Genomic DNA, 18,875 nt, shown 5'->3' with positions numbered 1-18,875 from the left:
CAGTTCCCAGGATTCTCTGCAAGAAGCCGTGGCTGTATAAAGTGACATACTGTATAGCGCATACAGGATCAAAACAGCATTACCAAGTTCTCTAGAGGATTACTCTGCACTTTTTTCTTCCGTAGCTTTGTGTGCAGAAAAGCACTGCTGGAAGGAAGATTAGGACAAGGAAAGGCCCATGAATGCTTAGCTTGGGGAAGATAAGATAAAGGGAGTGCCAGGATAGCTGCCTCCAAACATCTGACGGACTGTCATGCAGGAGCAGACTTGTTCTCTGTGGACTGTGCCAGCAGCTGGAAATTGCGGGGGAAGATCTTGGCGAAACGTTAGGAGGAACTTCCTAATGACACAAGCTGGTTGCGCAGTGGAACTGGCTGCCTCAGGGCTTAATGTGCAATGGGAACTGTGCCAGGTTAATATAGACAACTGGAGTTTATGAACACTAACTGCAACTTTCAGGGTTTGGGAACACAGGACACCCAAGTTAGCTCATTGGTCCACCTAGCTTAGGACTGTCTGCACTGCCCTACCTAGAGATGCCGGAGCTTGAAACTGGGACCTCCTGCGTCTCCTGCTGCATGCAGAGGAATGTGGAATCCCCAAGGGAAGAAGGCTCAGAGCCTGGAAGCAGTGGCGTGTGGCCACTGGACTAAGGGAACTATGCTAATCCCCTAAATGTTTCCCTGGTGCCTCCTTCCCAAAGCCCGGGAAGCTTCTGCCCAGCTTTGGGAGGGAGGTGCGAAGCTCACGTGCGTGACGTCGGGACACTGCAACATTACACACGACATCAACCCCCCAGGCCCCTTGTAAGCTAGCACCTCTGGCCCCCAACTGTTCCCCTGTGAAATATTTCACCGCACACCACTACTGGGGGGTGTGGGAGAAAACTGGGAAGAGGGTGTGTCGGAAGCTGAGGAGGTAACAGGAGCTGGCAGAGAGAAGTCCAGAATCAGAGGTAGAAGCTGAAGCAGGAGGTTTGGAGGAGAGAGGCCAAGAAGCAGAGAGGAGTCAGTTGGTGATGAGTCATGAGTGTCTCTGTCTCCTGCTGTGACAAGCTCCCCTTCCCACTGTCTCCCAGAACCAGAAGAGGCATGAAAAGGGCGGAGCAGTGGCAGGCTGCATGTAGGCACAGTTTCTGATTGCTTGGGGGAAATCCCTGGAGAGGAGGGGACCTAGATGGCTGTGGGGAGGTGTGGACTTTCAGTCTCGGCAACTGATTCATGGGGCAAGACCTAGCCAGAGCCGTCTTAAGGGGATCTGCCGCCCTGGCGCGGCTATCCCTCCGGCGCCCCCGCCATGCCGCCTCTCCGCCGCCTCCCTCCCGCGCTTGCCACCCCTTGGGAGGGGGGTGGGCGAGCGGGGGATGAGGGGCGTGGCGCTGGAGCGGTGCGGGGCTCTGCGCGCCCTTCCAGCGCTTCCGGGACGGGAGGCGAGGGCGGCCGGCTCGCGCTCCCGCGCGCATCCGGATGGCGCGGCGCAGCCGGGCGGCGCAGCGCGGCTGGGCAGCTTGTGCCCCATCGGGTGGGTGGCCGGCTGCGCGCGGGAGCGCGAGCCGGCCGCCCTCGCCTCCCGTCCCGGAAGCGCTGGAAGGGCGCGCAGAGCTGTGCTCCTGTGCTCTGCTGGGCAGCCAGAGGGCGTGGCGTGGCCGGCCAGCTCCCTTGCCGGGAGTCAGAGGGCGCTGCCGGCAGGCGCTGCCAGCGGGGCTGGAGGACGGAGGCGCCCTCCAGGCCATTGCGCCCTGGCGCGCCGCGCCACCAGCCCCAATGGATGAGACAGCTCTGGACCTAGCAGGGATGAGCTGCAGTGTTCATTACGCCTGACACTCCATCAAGTCTGTGCAGGGTGTGCTCTTGCTAATAAAGAGTTAACTTAAACTTTGAACAGTGTGATTTACTGCCAGCTCACTTCTTGAAATCCTGCATGCAAAGCAGAGGCTGGGCCACTGAGCTAAGGTCCTTCCTCAGGCAAGGAAAATTTCTAAAGCTACTGCAAAGCACTGCAGCGACAGAACAAGACAGAACTGAAAATGGGGTGGGGAACCTATAGCCCTCTGGACGGCGCCAGTCTCCAACTCCCATCAGCCCCAGCCAGCATGGCCAATATTCAGGGGTGATGGGATCTGTGATCCCAATACAGATGGAAGTTGGCAATTTCCTCATCCCCTGCTTAAAAAATAAAAATAAAAATACAGAAAATACCCCTGTTTGGGAAATGGGGAATCTGACTTGCTAACACAGTCTCTGCATGAATAATCAAACATTTTTCAATCCTCTGCACCCTGGGCAGGACAGCATTTTCCAGTGATGAAACTGTTGAGCCCTTTGCTTTCAAAGGAGACCTCATTACGCCAAGTAGAGGACGGTAACATCTTCTGAAAGGAAGAGGCGCTTGTAGATTCAAAATTTTGTTTGACGTGTTCAAAGGAGATAAGAAACTTTGATGCCCTTTGGTGTTATGCAACTGTCATAGTTCTGAATTCGCAGCGAACAGAATAAGCTTTGCATCTGCATGACAAGCCAGGATGACACAGTGCCTGTAAAGAATGAGGATCTGTGCAGGTAACCAATGGGGCAACTGCAAGATGATGTTGTTGTCAATTAACTCAACCTCAACCCGGGTTCTCTCTCTCTCTCTCTCTTTCTATAAATATGTATTAAGTTAGCAAAAGCAAAACTAGGAACACAGTATTTGTGTTCTATACAGCTGCAATTGCATAATAGTTGTTATTACCTAGCAATGATCTTATATGCTAATAGCAAACTTATTCTCTGAGCCAGGGGCGTAGCAAGGGGGGGCGAGGGGGGCGGTCCGCCCCGGGTTCCATAATGGAGGGGGTGACAAATTATCAAGGAAGAATTTTTTTGGGGGGGGGGAAATTGCTTTTTTTTAAATGCCTGTTCCAAAGGTCTTATCTTACTATACTAGGGATTATATAGCTATATATGAAATTTCTTGCATATCGGTTAATATCTTGACCCTCCTCCACCAAAATAGCTGTTCACTTGGCTGTTTTCCTATGTCATGAAGGCTGAAATTTCAGTTCAGTGGAGCACTTACTGTTCCCAACCCTAACCCTGTGGAAAGCCATCTAATTAGACTTCAATTTGATTTTGAGATGTTTTTAGGAGGTAATTTAATCATTGTTTGATTTTATACCAATGTTATGTATCTGATGTTAGCCACCCTGAGCCCGACTTTGGCCGGGAGGGTGGGATGTAAATAAAAGTTTTATTATTATTATTACTTGTTATTATTCCTTTGTAAGAAAATATGAAATAATGTAAAACCATTTTTGCGGGGGCGGGGGATCAATAGGGGTGTTGACAAGAAATTTTCCGCACTGGGTACCACCTGACCACCCCATGCCTTGGGGGGGGGTGGACAATTTTTTTTTGCCCCGGGTACCAATTTACCTTGCTACGCCCCAGCTCTGAGCCCCTGTCCATATACAAGAAGGAGGAGATCAGCACACCCAGCTAAACTCAAAGCCTGCAGAAGTACAGAAAAATCTTTAGGGAGAGAAAATCCCCCAAAGAGCCCATGAAGACTAAGTTTGCTGACCCGTCACAGAATGGCGGCTTGCTGGGTGGTGTGTGTGGCTGGGACAGTGGGACAGAAAACTAGTCGGAATGGAATGAAGTATCCTGAGAAAGGGCATGGAATGGCTGGCTGGCATCCTGGACATTCTGCTACTGGTGACATTTGTCTTTATAAATCAGTCAGCTAAGGAAGGAGCCCAGCACACCTGACAAAACGGGCGCTACTCCAAGAAAGTTGATACCACAATAAATCTTCTCTTTTCTGGTTTTTCTGCAACGGGCCAACGTGCAAATCCCTCAGGCTCTGACTTTCAGGCCACGAGCCTGCAAGGATCCAGGGAATGGAAGAGAGAAATAGGTAAACTCGAGGTTTGTGGGATCTACCTCAAGATCCACCAGCCAGACATAGAAACAAGGTAATGGCTTGGTGCACGGATAGAAATGCAGAAGTCTTAAGACTAAAGGTTCAAAGCTATACTGCTTAAATGGACATGGCTTTGCCTAAAAAATCCTGAGAACTGTATTTTGTCAAGGGTTGTTAGGAGGCCCCTATTCCCCTCAGAGAGCTACAGTTCCCAGTTCCTGGAAAGAAGGACTGGTTATGAAACCATTCAGAAGGAGAGACGGTGTGTCTCCTAAGCACTCTCAGCACCCTTAACAAACTACAGGTCCCATAATTCTTTGGGGAAAGCTATGCCTGTTTAACATCACCTTGCCAACAAAGGTCTGTATAGTTAAAGCTATGGTATTCCCAGTAGTGATGTATGGAAGTGAGAGCTGGACCATAAAGAAGGCTGATCACCGAAGAATTGATGCTTTTGAATTATGGTGCTGGAGGAGACTCTTGAGAGTCGCATGGACTGCAAGAAGATCAAACCTATTCATTCTGAAGGAAATCAACCCTAAGTGTTCACTGGAAGGACAGATCCTGAAGCTGAGGATCCAATACTTTGGCCACCTCATGAGAAGAGAAGACTCCCTGGAAAAGACCCTGATGTTGGGAAAGATGGAGGGCACAAGGAGAAGGGGACGACAGAGGACGAGATGGTTGGACAGTGTTCTCGAAGCTACTAACATGAGTCTGACCAAACTGCGGGAAGCAGTGGAAGACAGGAGTGCCTGGCGTGCTCTGGTCCATGGGGTCACGAAGAGTCGGACACGACTGAATGACTAAATGACAACAACAATGCCTGTTTAAAGTGGTTTCATGGTGCTTTAAATGGCTAGTGCAGATGTGGCCTTAATTACTGCAACCCACGAGATAATGTGCATAAACAAATACTGTACAAATCTACATCTGAGTTACTATAGCCTAGAATATTTGCTAGAAGCTGAAAAGCCAATCCTTTAATCATCCTATTTTTGCAGGTGAGAAATGCAAAAGAAAAGATATATATGTAATTGCAATGTGGCCAGAAATGGCAGCAATTCTTTGTAGATGCCTTCTTGTTTGCTATTCTTAAAATTTGGGGGTATGGGTTCTTGGAGAAAACAATGGAAGGTAATGAATACAATGCGAGATTGGCCACTGACCAACTTTATAACTTCTAAGAAATAAAAAGAAAACTCATCACGGGTCACATTCACACCACATATTTAAAGCATAGGACTTTCTCCCCCTTCCCCCTAGAATTCTGGTCATAGCAGTTTGATTTCAACAGAACTACAATTCCCAGCACTCTTGACAAACTACAGTTCCCATTATTCTTTTAGGGACACCATCTGCTCAACTTTTCGTTGGGTGGGGAAGGATACGTCCTTTTTTGCGTTATTGCAAAATAAGCACTTTTATAGTTAATAATATTTTTCATCTTTGGATGCATGTTAATTTGGTATTGCCACTCTGAGGCAAACGTATTTTATAGTAAGCAACAATTTTTTATTTTTTATTTTTGAAAATGTATGTTTTGGATGCAAGTTCTGAACCAGAATGTCAAACTCTGCAAGGTCATTTCCACCTCTGTGACATTTGCAAAGTCAGATGTCTTTCTGGGAGGGAGCTTCTGGCTTTCAGAGCATCACATTCACAGCTGAAACTTTCCCAGAGTTAATTGGAGAGCACAAACTCCCCTCCTTTTTTTTTGCAAAGGACAAGGACAAGGGGATGTCAAAAGAAGCAGGCCATGCGGATAAAGGGACTGCGTCAGCAACCCAATTCTGCAAGTTAATTGGGCTTACAGAGATATTGAGGTCCAACTTTGCGGTTCCAAGATTGGCTTAAGAATAAAGGAAGTTCATAGGCAGAAAATGAACAGCACTATGGGTAGTAGACAATGCTAGCCCTACTCAGGTCCACTATTTCCAATGGTCTACTCCGAGTAGGGATGGGCGGATCTGCCAGTTTTGGTTCTCTCAGATGTCCTGTCTGAAATTCAGTTTGTCATATTTCTGCAACAAATTTGCACATTATTATTACTGGTCCCATCACCTCCTGGCAAATAGAAGGGGAAGAAATGGAGGCAGTGAGAGATTTCACTTTCTTGGGTTCCATGATCACTGCAGATGGTGACAGCAGTCACGAAATTAGAAGACGCCTGCTTCTTGGGAGAAAAGCAATGACAAACCTAGACAGCATCTTAAAAAGCAAAGACATCACCTTGCCGACAAAGGTCCGTATAGTTAAAGCTATGGTTTTCCCAGTAGTAATGTACGGAAGTGAGAGCTGGACCATAAAGAAGGCTGATCGCCGAAGAATTGATGCTTTTGAATTATGGTGCTGGAGGAGACTCTTGAGAGTCCCATGGACTGCAAGAAGATCAAACCTATCCATTCTCAAAGAAATCAGCCCTGAGTGCTCACTAGAAGGACAGATCCTGAAGTTGAGGCTCCAGTACTTTGGCCACCTCATGAGAAGAGAAGACTCCCTAGAAAAGACCCTGATGTTCGGAAAGATGGAGGGCACAAGGAGAAGGGGACGACAGAGGATGAGATGGTTGGACAGTGTTCTCGAAGCGACTGGCATGAGTTTGGCAAAACTGCGAGAGGCAGTGAAGGATAGGCGTGCCTGGCGTGCTCTGGTCCATGGGGTCACGAAGAGTCGGACACGACTGAACGACTGCACAACAACAAATTTTTTAGAAAAATTCTCATGGAAGTCCTTCAACGTTTTAGTGCAAATTTATCCACATAAACACATTTCTGCATGCAGCTTTGACTAATGTACTTGTTTTCGCAAAGCGGTTTTCCCTAACGTACTGTAATGCATTTCCCTGTGTGATTTTCACTAACATATTCAGATTCATGCACACGCTCCCCTAATGTTTGCATTTTTGTAAGCATTGGTTGGAGAACATTGCTGCAAGATTCCACGACTCAGATTTACACCGTTTCTTGAACAAGCACCTATGCTACACATTTTGCCACACAGTGCAAACACAAAACGAACTGTTAACACAACACTGTCCATGCAAGTCGGCTATGTGTGCTTCACAAGTGAAAACTGAAGTTAAGGTTGACATATGTCAAAGAGTGAAAATCCAGATTCTAGACTTCCGACATGGGTTACAATACTTCTGGATTTTCCCAGCGATTTCCGCCTCAACACTGCTTCCAACTGCCGTATTCTGGCTATGTCCAGGAAATTCCGGATGTATGGCAACCAGGGTGGATAAAAATCAATGATTTTTTTTTAAAAAAAATCAAAAAAATCGGATTTTTTCAAGTTTCAAGAAGTTCAGTGAACAGAATAGAAACAATGTTTTTCTGATTGTTTGGAGTGGAATGGATCTAATAAATCTATTTAAATTGTTATTATTAAGGTAATGATTATTTTTCTCCTTACTAAGTACAACAGAAAAGTTGTCCAAATATGAATGATTAACCTATTGAACTGGGGATAAAAAAACTAATATGAAAAGTTGTTATTCTAAAAATCTTCATCTACTTGCATATTAAAGTTATACCAGCAAGAATTAGTCTTTATGTAGAAAACTGTGATTTAAATCAAGCCTTACTGACTAGTGATTTAAATCAGTTTGATTTAAATCAAATCCACCCTGATGGCAACCGTGCTTAAGTTCATTTCTAGTAAATAAGGCTGATCAAAGTAGCAAACAACCAAATCAGCAACAACAAAAAACAGCAAATGATTGGTGCAGGGAAACCCCTTGAAATATTTCAAACACACATAGCAGCAGCAGCACAAAATTTACTGTATTTTTTCATGTACAGTATAAGACTACATTTCCCCCCCAAATTTTTTAAGTTTAAAATTGGGGATCGTCTTATACATGGAATGTTGCAATTAATTATTTCTTAATTTTGGGCACAAAAAATAGGGTTCGTCTTATACATGGGGGTGTCTTATACACGGAAAAATGCGGGACTTTTCTGCAGCTCCAGCTGTTGAGTGGAGAGCTCTGTCAGTAGACCATGAAAGGACCCTTCCCTGTCCCAAAGCTGTCTCCTGAGTCACTAGCCACTAAATTGGTTCTCGAATTCACAATCTCCCAGGACAGCCTTGCCTATTCTGGTGCCCTCAAGAAGTTTCGGACTACAAGAGAGCCAGTGTGGTGTAGTGGTTAGAGTGTCGGACGAGAGTTCAAATCCCCACTTGGCCATGAAGCTCACTGAGTGACCTCGGGCCAGCCACTGCCTCTCAGAACCTACCTCACAGGGTTGTTGTGAATGAGGAGAGCAAGAACTATGCACACCACTTTGAGCTCCTGAAAGAAAAAGCTGGGATATAAATGAAATAAATAGGCCTACAATAATAAATACAGCTTCTATCAGTCATTTTGGCTTTGGGACCGACAGGAGTTGTACTTTCAACACACCTGGAGAGCACCAGGTTGGGGAAGGCTGGTTTGGGTTTTTTTTCCAGGTAGGAACTACAGTTCCTGGATTCTTAGGGGAGGGGAAGCCATGACTGCTTGAAGTAGTATGATGCCGCTTTAAATGCATAGTGTAGATGAGGCTTTAGTTTCAGAAAAACAGGAAGAGGGAGATAAGTTGCAGGTAGCTGGCTGAACCTATGGACCCTTGTGTCAGTAATGCAGCCCTAGTGACTCACAGCAGGTCCCAGTTTGGAAACAGAAATATTTCAGTCACCCAGGTGACAGTGCTGTGGCGATGTAGATCCACAGCTGGCCTGCAGAAGCCCAGATGCCACCACCTCTCCGTTGCCCACAGGCTCCTGAATAGCAGGAGCTCTGTGAGTTTGCAGGTACATTTCACCCCTGGAGAGGAGGTAGCTACCAGCTCACACCCGGTCACTGCCAAGCGCAGCCTGTTTTCCTGCGATATCCTCTTGGGGAAAGTACGCAGTCTGGGCCCACAGTGGGAAGATCCTTTCATTGTCGAAAGAATGCAGCCAGATCTGAGGTCCCACCAAGACGAATCAATGCCAAAATGTCTCTCCTCCTCCGTCGCTTTCTCTCGCCCGCTTTTAAAAGCCCTCAGAACCCAGCACCCACACTGGTTCACCTGAAGAGACACATATTAGAGGCTGGTTTTCTCTTAGGCTCATACCTGCAAGAACACCTTTATCCACAGAGCAAGGAACTTCTTCTTTGGCGATCACTTGTAGCCGAGTAAGATTGTCTTCCATAAATATGGTTTTAACAATGAGTCCGTAAGTGACTGTGGAGGCCAATTCTGGATCCACACGTCCTTCCACAGTGGGGACATAGATTTCTGGGTGGGAGTTGATCACGGTGTGGATTTGCCAAGCGTGCCTTCCTCTGAGCAAATCTCTCCCTTGCAGCCTGAGTTTGAGTGTCTTCAAAGCCCATGACACCTTTGGTCAAGGCTGTTCTCCAACTGGAGCGCTCACAGGCCAGTGTTTCCCAGTTCTCGGTGTTTATACTACATTTTTTTAAGATTTGCCTTGAGACAATCTTTAAACCTCTTTTGTTGACCACCAGCATTACGCTTTCCATTTTTAAGTTCGGAATAGAGTAGTTGCTTTGGAAGACGATAATCAGGCATCCGCACAACATGACCAGTCCAGCGAAGTTGATGTTGAGGAATCATTGCCTCAACACTGGTGATCTTTGCTTCTTCCAGTACACTGGTATTAGTTCACCTGGCTTCCCAAGTGATGTGTAAAAAATTTCAGACACCGTCTTTCGAGGAGTTGGAGATGGCATTTATAAGTGGTCCATGTTTCACAAGCATACAATAAGGTTGGTAGTACAATAGCTTTGTAAACAAGCATTTTGGTTTCCCTGTGAATGTCCCGGTCCTCAAACACTCTGCACCACAATCGGGAGAAAGCAGCACTCGCAGAACTCAGGCAATGCTGGATTTCGGCATCAATGTATCGGAGGCAGCCTTGTATGGTCTCCTGCCCAACCTTTTCCTGCACAGAACAGCCACCTGACCTTCATATAACCTTGAGCATGCAACCTTCACAACAGGGCAAACATACCACTTAGCTTAGCCATTGCCATCCTAATGCAATCCAGATGTTGGGGGCTAGAAGTCCCAGCCAGTTGTAGATCCAAAACGCATGGAGGGTACCATGTTGGCACAGGCTATTTTGGACCATTTGAAAGCAACAAAAATACACAGTCATACCTTGGAAGTTGAACAGAATCTGATCTGGGAGTCTGTTTGACTTTCGGAAACCAAAGTGCGGCTTCTGATTGGCTGCAGGAAACTCCTGCAGCCAATCGGAAGCTGCGCAAGCCCCGCCAGACGTTTGGCTTCCAAAAGAACGTTCGAAAACCGGAACAATCACTTCCAAGTTTCAATCGTTCGAGAGCTGATTTGTTTGGGAGTCAAGGCGTTCGAGATCCAAGGTACGACTCTAATAATAATAATAATAATAATAATAATAAATTAAAAGAAAGTAAATACACTTCCCGTATCGTTATTGAACCAATATTTTACAACAACCAGTGTTTGAAATTGAGGGAAATTAAAAATTGAGGGAAATTTTAAAATGTATTAAAAAAATACCTCAAGAAGTGTGCATGCACACGAAAGCTCATACCCAGAACAAACTTAGTTGGTCTCTAAGGTGCTACTTGACCATTTTTTAATTTTTTTATTTCTGCTGCATCAGACCAACACGGCTACCTACCTGAATCTGAAATTGAGGGGTGTGACTGCGACAATCATGAAGGGACCCTTCACTTCTGAATTTGCCACTACACTATTGGGCTCCGCCCACTGCTCCACCCTGCCAGTCCTAGTGGACACCAGCCACCTGTCCTCCAAAATGGCCGGAGCACAATATACCGGTATGTGTGGGAGAAGGCAGGCGTGAAATTTCTAGAGGGTCTGAGCTAGTTTGCTTACATATCAGTGAATCCTCTAAAACATTTTCACAGTGTAAGTCGACGCACGGAGATATATGCCCGTCAGAACGATTGGACAGGAGGTATTCATTCTCCTCCCATGTCATTCTGAAAGTCACCTAAAGGCCAAGTCTCCCCTGTCTAGACAGATGACCCAGATTTCTGTGTGCCGAGAACCTAAAGAGGTATTGATTTTATGCTGGGGGTATTCAGCACCTTGGGGGAAGGGAAAGAGAGAATGGGGTCGTTGTAGGTTGGGGTTGTTGTGGATTGATGAATCCTTTTTCCTTGCATGTGCAAAGATGGACAACTCGTGTTGTAACACCTCAGTTATTGACAGGACATTTTTAGGTGCCATGTGCATCTCATACCCCAACTAGACTTAAGGTGTGCATTTTTACATATTCAGAGCCCTGTGGACATGACTAACTTAGGTCCCTTAATTCAAATAGGTCTACTTTCAGCAGATACAACCCTTTTGTGAGCAGGGGAGGGGGGAATTGTGTGTGTGCTGAATTTGGCGACTGTCACAGAATTCTTCCCAATATCATAATTTACAATGCATAAATTTTCAGGACCACCAAGGATCAACAGTCCCAGCTTCAGGCAATAAGTCTGGGCTTTGGTGGGGTGGGGGGTGGAAGCAGTCTGTTTAAAGCACTATGACGCCACTTTAAACACTCATGACTGCTCCCCAAAGAATCCTGGGAACTGTAGTCTTTTAAGGACACCAACAGTTGTTAGGCTCTACCCTGAGTAAAACTTTCAATTTGCAAGGCATTCAGGGTCCAAGTTATGACTGTACAGTATATAGATGTACCTACAAAATCACAACAGAAAATACACAATATACCTGCTAGCCTGTTTAGTACACCAAATCCAGTAGTTCTGGCTGTGTAGACAATACAACTTTTAAAGCACATTCAATGCACATTTTTCTCCTCAAAGAATTCTGGGCACTGTAGTTTACACCTCACAGATTTACAATTCCCTGAAGCCTTTAACAAACTACAGATCCCAGAATTCTCTGTGTGTGTGTGTGTGTTTTGAATGTGTTTTAAAGGTACAGAGCATAGGCAGACGTTTCTTCTTCCCTTTTCCACACAACATTCCTTCTGCTTTGTTTCTTCTGCGCCCTTCAGGGAACGTGGCTGCCTTTGCGAGTCTGGATGGGCCACCAACATCATCCAACATAAACCACTAAACGACGGAAAGCCGCTACCATCGCCATCACACACACACCCTCCCCCCCCAACACACTTTCCCATCTGGCCTTGCTTAGAGTCATCCTTTCCATCAAGCACAGCCAAGAGCGCATCGCAGAAGCCAACATCAAAACAGAGAGAAAGAAGCAGCCAGAAATCAAGCAAAGCCAGAAATCAAGTGATTAACCCACGGTCAACAACCCAAAGCCATACCCTGATATATTATATATATATATATATATAGTGGTCTATTTCACACAGGACAGTCCTCTGTGAAGTACCTCTTCACGAGAGCCAGTGTGGTGTAGTGGTTAAGAGCTGTAGTCTCATAATCTGGTGAACCGGGTTCGCGTCCCCGCTCCTCCACATGCAGCTGCTGGGTGACCTTGGGCTAGTCACACTTCTTTGAAGTCTCTCAGCCCCACTCACCTCACAGAGTGTTTGTTGTGGAGGAGGAAGGGGAAGGAGAATGTTAGCCGCTTCGAGACTCCTTCGGGTAGTGATAAAGCGGGATATCAAATCCACGCTCTTCTTCTTCTTCTACCTCTACCATCCAGGGTTATAAACTCAGGTATATAAGCTAGGCGCCAAATGGCTCCTTAAACCAGGATTAGTCGCCAAGAAAGAATGCCTAGTTGCCATCTTGGAGCCAGATAGCTCAAAAGCCTTGTTGTTGTTTTTCCAATACGAATTTCGGTTCCTGAAATTCATTCTGATTGTGCAGATAAAATATAACAGACAGAATTCAACAGGATGTGTTGCTAGTGTGTGAAAACAGTTAAGATCCAAGCATCTCTGGGCATGCACCTCCAGATGGTGGAAACATGAGGCGCCATCCTGGCACCCAGGCATCTTCACTTGCTTGCAATAGCCAGGTGCAAAATGTGCTTGGCAGATTCTGAACGCTGCCACCATCACTCCACACAGCAACCGCTCTGGACCTGACAATCATAATCCAAGGCCCTTCTCTGTGTGTCGTATCTGAGGGCAGTCTGGAGAGTGGCAACACAAGAGGCCTTTTTAGCGGTGGCTCCCAGCTTGCAGAATGCTCTCTCCAGCAAAGCTCACCTGGCGCCATCTTTATCTGTTTTTAGGAACCAGGGAAATGTTGCCCTCTTTTAGTGGGGCAGGATCTGTTAAACCTGCCTTTTATTTGCATTGTTGTGCTAGGGGTGGGGTTATAGGTTGTGTTTGCTGCTTACATAATTGGTTTGTAAAATCACACTGGTTCACTTTTGTGAGGAAAGCAGCTAACAGATACAAACAATAACACTATATTTTTGTAAGGGGGGGGGGGGAACCGAACAGCAAGTAGGCAAGCAAGCAAGTGGCTTGGATGGCAGGCAGCCCAGGCGAGCTGCTGAAGAAGAAGCAACATTTAAAGGAAAGAGAGCAGTTGGGAGCAGTTGGGCATTTAAAGATCTGTGAGGGAAGGGGGTGGGTGTTTGGGGACAGATGACAGGGAGAAGAGTTTGGAGCAAGCCATGGGGTGGGTTTGGACAGGTTTAAAGTAGGGAGAATCCAGGAGGTAGGGGGTTGTTGAGTGAAGTGAGCAACAACAACAGCCCCTAGTAATATTAACAACAAAGGATCCTGTTGCATTAAACAAGAATGCAAAATATTAACAACTAACAGTGCAAGCCTACATGTGCCTAGTCACAAGTGAGTTTCATTCAAGTTCAGTGGGATTGCTCCTAATAAGTACTAAAGAACTGCAGGCTTTAGGCACTCTGTGTTGCCTCTTGCTTTCCCACCCTCAAAAAATAAACTCAGGTCAGATTTCAATAGATAATGTATCACACCAGAAATAAAATGTCATAAATTGGAATATTGTTGAGCTCACCCTATAACCCAAAGCTTGCAAAATCCTATACAAGCTCCTGTCTATTTTCCATTGTAGATGGGGGGATTTAGATTGGAGAAACAGCAAGACGGGGGGGGGGGAGCAGAAAGATTTTCTTTTTCTCCCACAGCCACAGGTGCATTAAAAAACTTTATAAAACCAGGAGTCATCCAATGACAATTAAAGTCACATGGTTAAGCCAACGAAGGAGCACTTAACTTGCCTAAGGAAGTGTTGCAAGTTTGTTTCTAAAAATATTCTTACAATCATTCAGGGGTTTATTAATTAGAATCATAGAGTTGGAAGGGACCCCGAGAGTCATCCAGTCCAACCCCCTGCCATGCAGGAATATTTTGCCCAATGTGGAGCTCAAACCCACAACCCTGAGATTAAATGCATCAGGCTCTACTGACTGAGCTCTGCTTTGCTAAGGGCAGGAACGGGGAACCGGTGGCCTTCCTAATATTGCTGGACTCCAACTCCCATCAGCCCCAGCCACAATGGCCCAGCGGGATGATGGGCGTTGCATCCATTAACACCAGAAGGGTCCATGTTTTAAGGATTATTCATGGAAACAGAACGAGAACCTCAGGGATTCCACTGATTATTATTTCTTCTTTCCCCCTCCCACTTTTTTTTTCTTTTTTTACACATGGTTAAAGCACCTAGAACAGACTTGAGGTAGGAGCTGCTTAAACAAATGGACTCTCATGACACAGCCACTGCGCCCATTTTGCAGCTGGGGAACCGAGGCCTGAAGTATTCACCCAGCTGAACAGGGTTTGACCCCTGGGCCTTCCCCACCAATGTGCAAACATAGATGTCACCCAGAGTTCCATTTTAAAAAGAAAAGAAAAGGAGGAGTAACCTCAGTTCCAAGTCAATACTTCCAAGTCAAGCCCATTGCCTCACTCCATAAAGCAGTCGGAAGTGACCATAAGGCTGGCTCATAGCTTGGTGACTACCACATCCATTGAGGGGTGACTTGCACATATGAATGAGGCAAGCCAGGCAGAGCTGCTGCAATACTTCAGCCACGTTTTTTGTTTTTTTAAAAAAAAGCAGGAGTCCATCCCATAGTCACACCCTCCAAGCTGCAAATCGGTCAGGTGATGGTCTGTAGATGAATGAAGTGAACTGCCTCCAAGCTTGTTAGCAGTGAAGGGGAAAGCATTCTGCACGTACTCAGAAACAACAACACACACACACACCCCGCACACACACACACATACTTCAAGGTGTGCTCCATCCCTGGTACCAAAGATGCCCCAAATCCAACTGACTGTCACTCTCCCCCAGCCACTCCTCTCTCGCCAAGTCCACTCAAAAGCAGTTGTCAACACAGGGCATCCTTAGCCAACAGCTCCATCCCTGCAAGACGAACAACCAGAGCCCAGGCGGCCGTTCGCAGATGGTGTGCATGTGCGCGCAGAACAGCCTTACCAAGATGGAGAAGCCGCATTTAATTATTACATTATAATCCTCATTTTCAAAAGTGTGCTCCCGTCAACGCTCTTCGTCCTCCGCTACAGTCATTTTTACCCCACCCCTCCAAACCTGGGGAGAGGAGGAAGGGGGGGTATGATGTCGAATATCCCAAAGCTTGGTCCTCACCGGTGGTGCCCCCCTCACGCAAAATGCACCCCACAATAATAAGAGCCCCGCTTTCCCTCGCTTCCACCCAAGGACAACGAACGATCAGCCCTTCAGGGGAGAAGGGGGGGGGGAATACATGTGCATGTTTGGAAGGAGCCAAACAGCCTCGGATATAATTCGTTGCCAAGGAAGGGCTGCCGCAGCAAACCTTTCCTGGTGGATGCTCAGATATTTTCCAATTTGGGGTGGATCTGCAGATCTCTTCCCACTCCCTCCCCTCCCCCAAGTCCCCAACCAGAAGCAGCCCCCTCTCCAACCCTTTGCATGCCTCCCTCCCTCTCCTTCCACCCTCCAGCCCAGAAACTGCATCCCACCCCTCCATCCCCTCCTTTGTTGCTGTCTCAGCAAAGGCAGCCACCCTGAAGGTCTCCCTTTTGAATGCCGTCCTCCTCCCTCCTTCCTCCTGCGCCGGGTGGGCTTACCTCCTTTCTTCTGACCATGCAAGCTTGCTTTTTCCTCTTTTTTCCCTTTCCCTTTTTTTTTGCAGAGGGAGGGAGCCAGATACGGCCTCCGCGGGGCTGATCTTAGGCCGCCTGCTCCCTCAAACAGAAACAGCTGTAATAATCCTGGTGGCAGCAGCAGCAGAAGCAGCAGCAGCAGTCGAAGCAGCCAGCCACTCCCTTCGGATGCAGGCTCGCTGCATCCAAGTCACAAGGAGGAGAAACGGGGCGCGTGGACAAAAGGCGACGCCGGCGGGGACGGGGCGCTTGCTGCCGCGAAGGAGCGTCCGCGCCGCCTCCCTGCATGAGTCTCGGCTCCGCGAGGGAAGCAGCAGCGAGAGGGGCGGCCCAGCGGGCTCTCGCGGGGTCCCCGGCGCAAGATGCGCGCAGCAGCAGACCTCTCCGCCGCGCCGCCCGGGGTTGAGCGCCGATTGCCTCTGCTGCTGCTGCTGCTGCCTTCGCGCCGCTTTGCAGGCGAACAAAAGGGGAATGAGCCGAGCGGGAGGCGGGAGGGGCGCTCCAGCTGTTTTCACCAAGGCAGGCGCACAAGGTTGCGTCTGGGCGCCGGCGCCGCCGTCTCTGCGTTTCTCGCGGGCCGGCGCTGCAGCGGAACTGAGGCGGGAGGGCGGGAAAAGGGCTCGGAGCGTCGTTTTGAGGGGGTGAAACTCATTTTTGCGTGTGTGTGTGTCCCCCCCCCAAGCGAGCTGTCTTAAAAATATGTTTTGGGGTGTGGGGAATTCAAACCTGCAGTTATATTTTTTACGACTGGAGAAGATTTCGCTTTGTGTGTTGAAGAAGCACCGCTAAACCGCTTTGGGGAAACCAAAGCACTTTAATTTTCCCTTCTGGAAATGTCAGGTACAGTAATGCTAAAGAGGAAGAGGAAGAAGAAGAAGAACTGCAAATACCGTACTTGCTGATCACCTTTAATTATTTCTATGCACACACATGTGACTTTCCAAGCAAAGCTAAATTATATTAATTCATATCATTATTCAAAATACGTTTTGAATTCCCAAGTCACGTTGCAACTTTTTAGGACCCCTCATTTTTGGAAGTTGAAAGTGGACGAATTCAACACGCCCACCACACTGTGGATTTTTTAATATATATATTTTTAGCAGAGTGCACTTTGCAAAGTAGGGACAGGTTTGGGGAGTGAGACCATAAACTTGGTTTGCTGACACTGCTGAACCTTTAATGGTGAAGTTCTCTCAGGCCTGGAGCTTCAGACTCCTTCACCAAGGAGCCAAAGTCCTGCTGAAAGGCCAGTTACTGTACCTCTTGGAGAGGGTGTGTTTGCCTGTCTTACAACCACCCTGCGAGGTAGGTTAGGCAGAGACATAGGTCTCGCCCAAGTGGCTCAGTGGGGATTTGAACCCTGGTCTCGCACCACTCTAACCACTACACCACGCTGTCTCTCTTGGTCTTAGGTTTAATCTAATCACAACAGCCCCAGATTTAGGGTGGTGCGGGCCGTTCCTCCCCCTCCCCCCACAGGGTGCTGAGCTGAGGGGCCACAAAATTGAGAAGATCCATTTGGGGGTGCAAAATTTTGGCCTCGCACAGGGCACCATATTATGAAAGTTTACCAAACTCCAGCCCTGATCACAACATCACAAGATTGTGAAGGGATACCTAAAAGCAACCCCAGGAAGTCTTAAGGGTTGGCGTTTTGTATTATTTTGATTGCATTTTGAATGGACAGCCTATTTGTGTCTGTGCCAAAAAACATTTTACTTTATCTGAAACGGCTTCTGGCTTCAATCAGCAAATGTTTCTTGCACTGGATTTAAGAAATCAATATCTGAAATATTACAATAAGGTGCAGAACTACACCCTTTCATTTTGTCTCTAAACTATGATTCCCTTTAAATAAACGGGGAACGCACAGAATTAACCCATTGGGTTGTGGCAGCAAGAATGGGGGACTGCTCGGAAATGGAAAGCCCCGAAACTACCCCTGGCTGGTGAGTGGATCAACAAGCTCTGGCAATTGGCTTCTAGTGCCAAAACTAACCTACTACATCAGATCAAGAACAGATTTGTGGAAATATGGTCCCCGGTTGTAATACATTGCCAGAGAAATCATTCTCTCCCAAATGCTCTGTATGGTGTTGATGTTTTGAAGAATAGCTGATTCTAATAATTAGAAGTAGATTGCCTGTAATAAAAGAGAATGTAATAGGAGCCAGAGTGATGCCGTTATAAAAGTGAAAAACTTAATCGTGTATCCAGATGAGTTAACAACTTCTCATTGGGGATGCGTTCATATGTCAGAAACGCACAGTGCTTCTTATATGTTCATCACCGTTTTTTAGTGCATACGGCTTCCCATTAATCATTTGTTCATCTCACACTTGTAAGTGCCTTTCACTGTCACTTTCCCAACAGCAAACTGTCTGTGTGTTTTCTTAAAAGCTGTAGAGCAAGGGCTTGCCGACCTTGGGTCTGCAGCAGTTTTTTGGACTATAACTCCCATCATCCCTAGCTAGCAGGTCAGGGGTGATGGGAACTGTAGTCTAAAAACAGCTGGAGACCGAAATTTGGGAAATTCTGCTCCAGAGTGACAGAGCATTTCAGCTCACTTTATGTGGCTGGGGAAACCCAGTGATGTGGGCAGGGTACTATTATTATTACCTGTATTATTATTATTATTATTATTATTATTATTATTATTATTATTTGCAAACCCGCATTTGCAGCACTGAAGTGACCTCTCCGAGGCGCTAACCTGGGCAGTGTGTATGGAGCACCTGGGCTGCCCAGGTGAAAAGACCCTCCCCTCGGCCTCACTGAACAATACATTTGGCACCAGCTTGGCTGCAGAAGTTGCCGGAAGGAGGCCAGTATTTGCTCAAAAAAATCCCACAAAATACTCAAGGAGCCTTGAGGTCATGCCTGTGACTTTACTCCCCAACAAGCCATACAACTACCGCCCGGCTTCC

At 46.9% G+C, this 18,875-nt stretch overlaps 1 protein-coding gene across 3 annotated transcripts in view; it reads right to left on the bottom strand.

Moving 5' to 3' along the window:
* The window catches only part of CLIP2 (CAP-Gly domain containing linker protein 2), a 75,543-nt gene extending 59,588 nt beyond the window's left edge, over positions 1-15,955 (bottom strand). For all 3 annotated transcript variants that reach the window (XR_004427948.1, XM_033171515.1, XM_033171516.1), the window contains exon 1: positions 15,910-15,955. The gene's annotated coding sequence lies outside the window, so the exon portion shown is untranslated. The remainder of the gene's footprint in view (positions 1-15,909) is intronic.
* Between the last annotated feature and the right edge of the window lie 2,920 nt (positions 15,956-18,875).

Source organism: Lacerta agilis, chromosome 15 (genome assembly GCF_009819535.1).
Source record: "Lacerta agilis isolate rLacAgi1 chromosome 15, rLacAgi1.pri, whole genome shotgun sequence".
Taxonomy (NCBI): domain Eukaryota; kingdom Metazoa; phylum Chordata; class Lepidosauria; order Squamata; family Lacertidae; genus Lacerta; species Lacerta agilis.
Note: the sequence above shows the minus strand (reverse complement) of the source record. Positions and strands in the feature narration are given on the sequence as shown.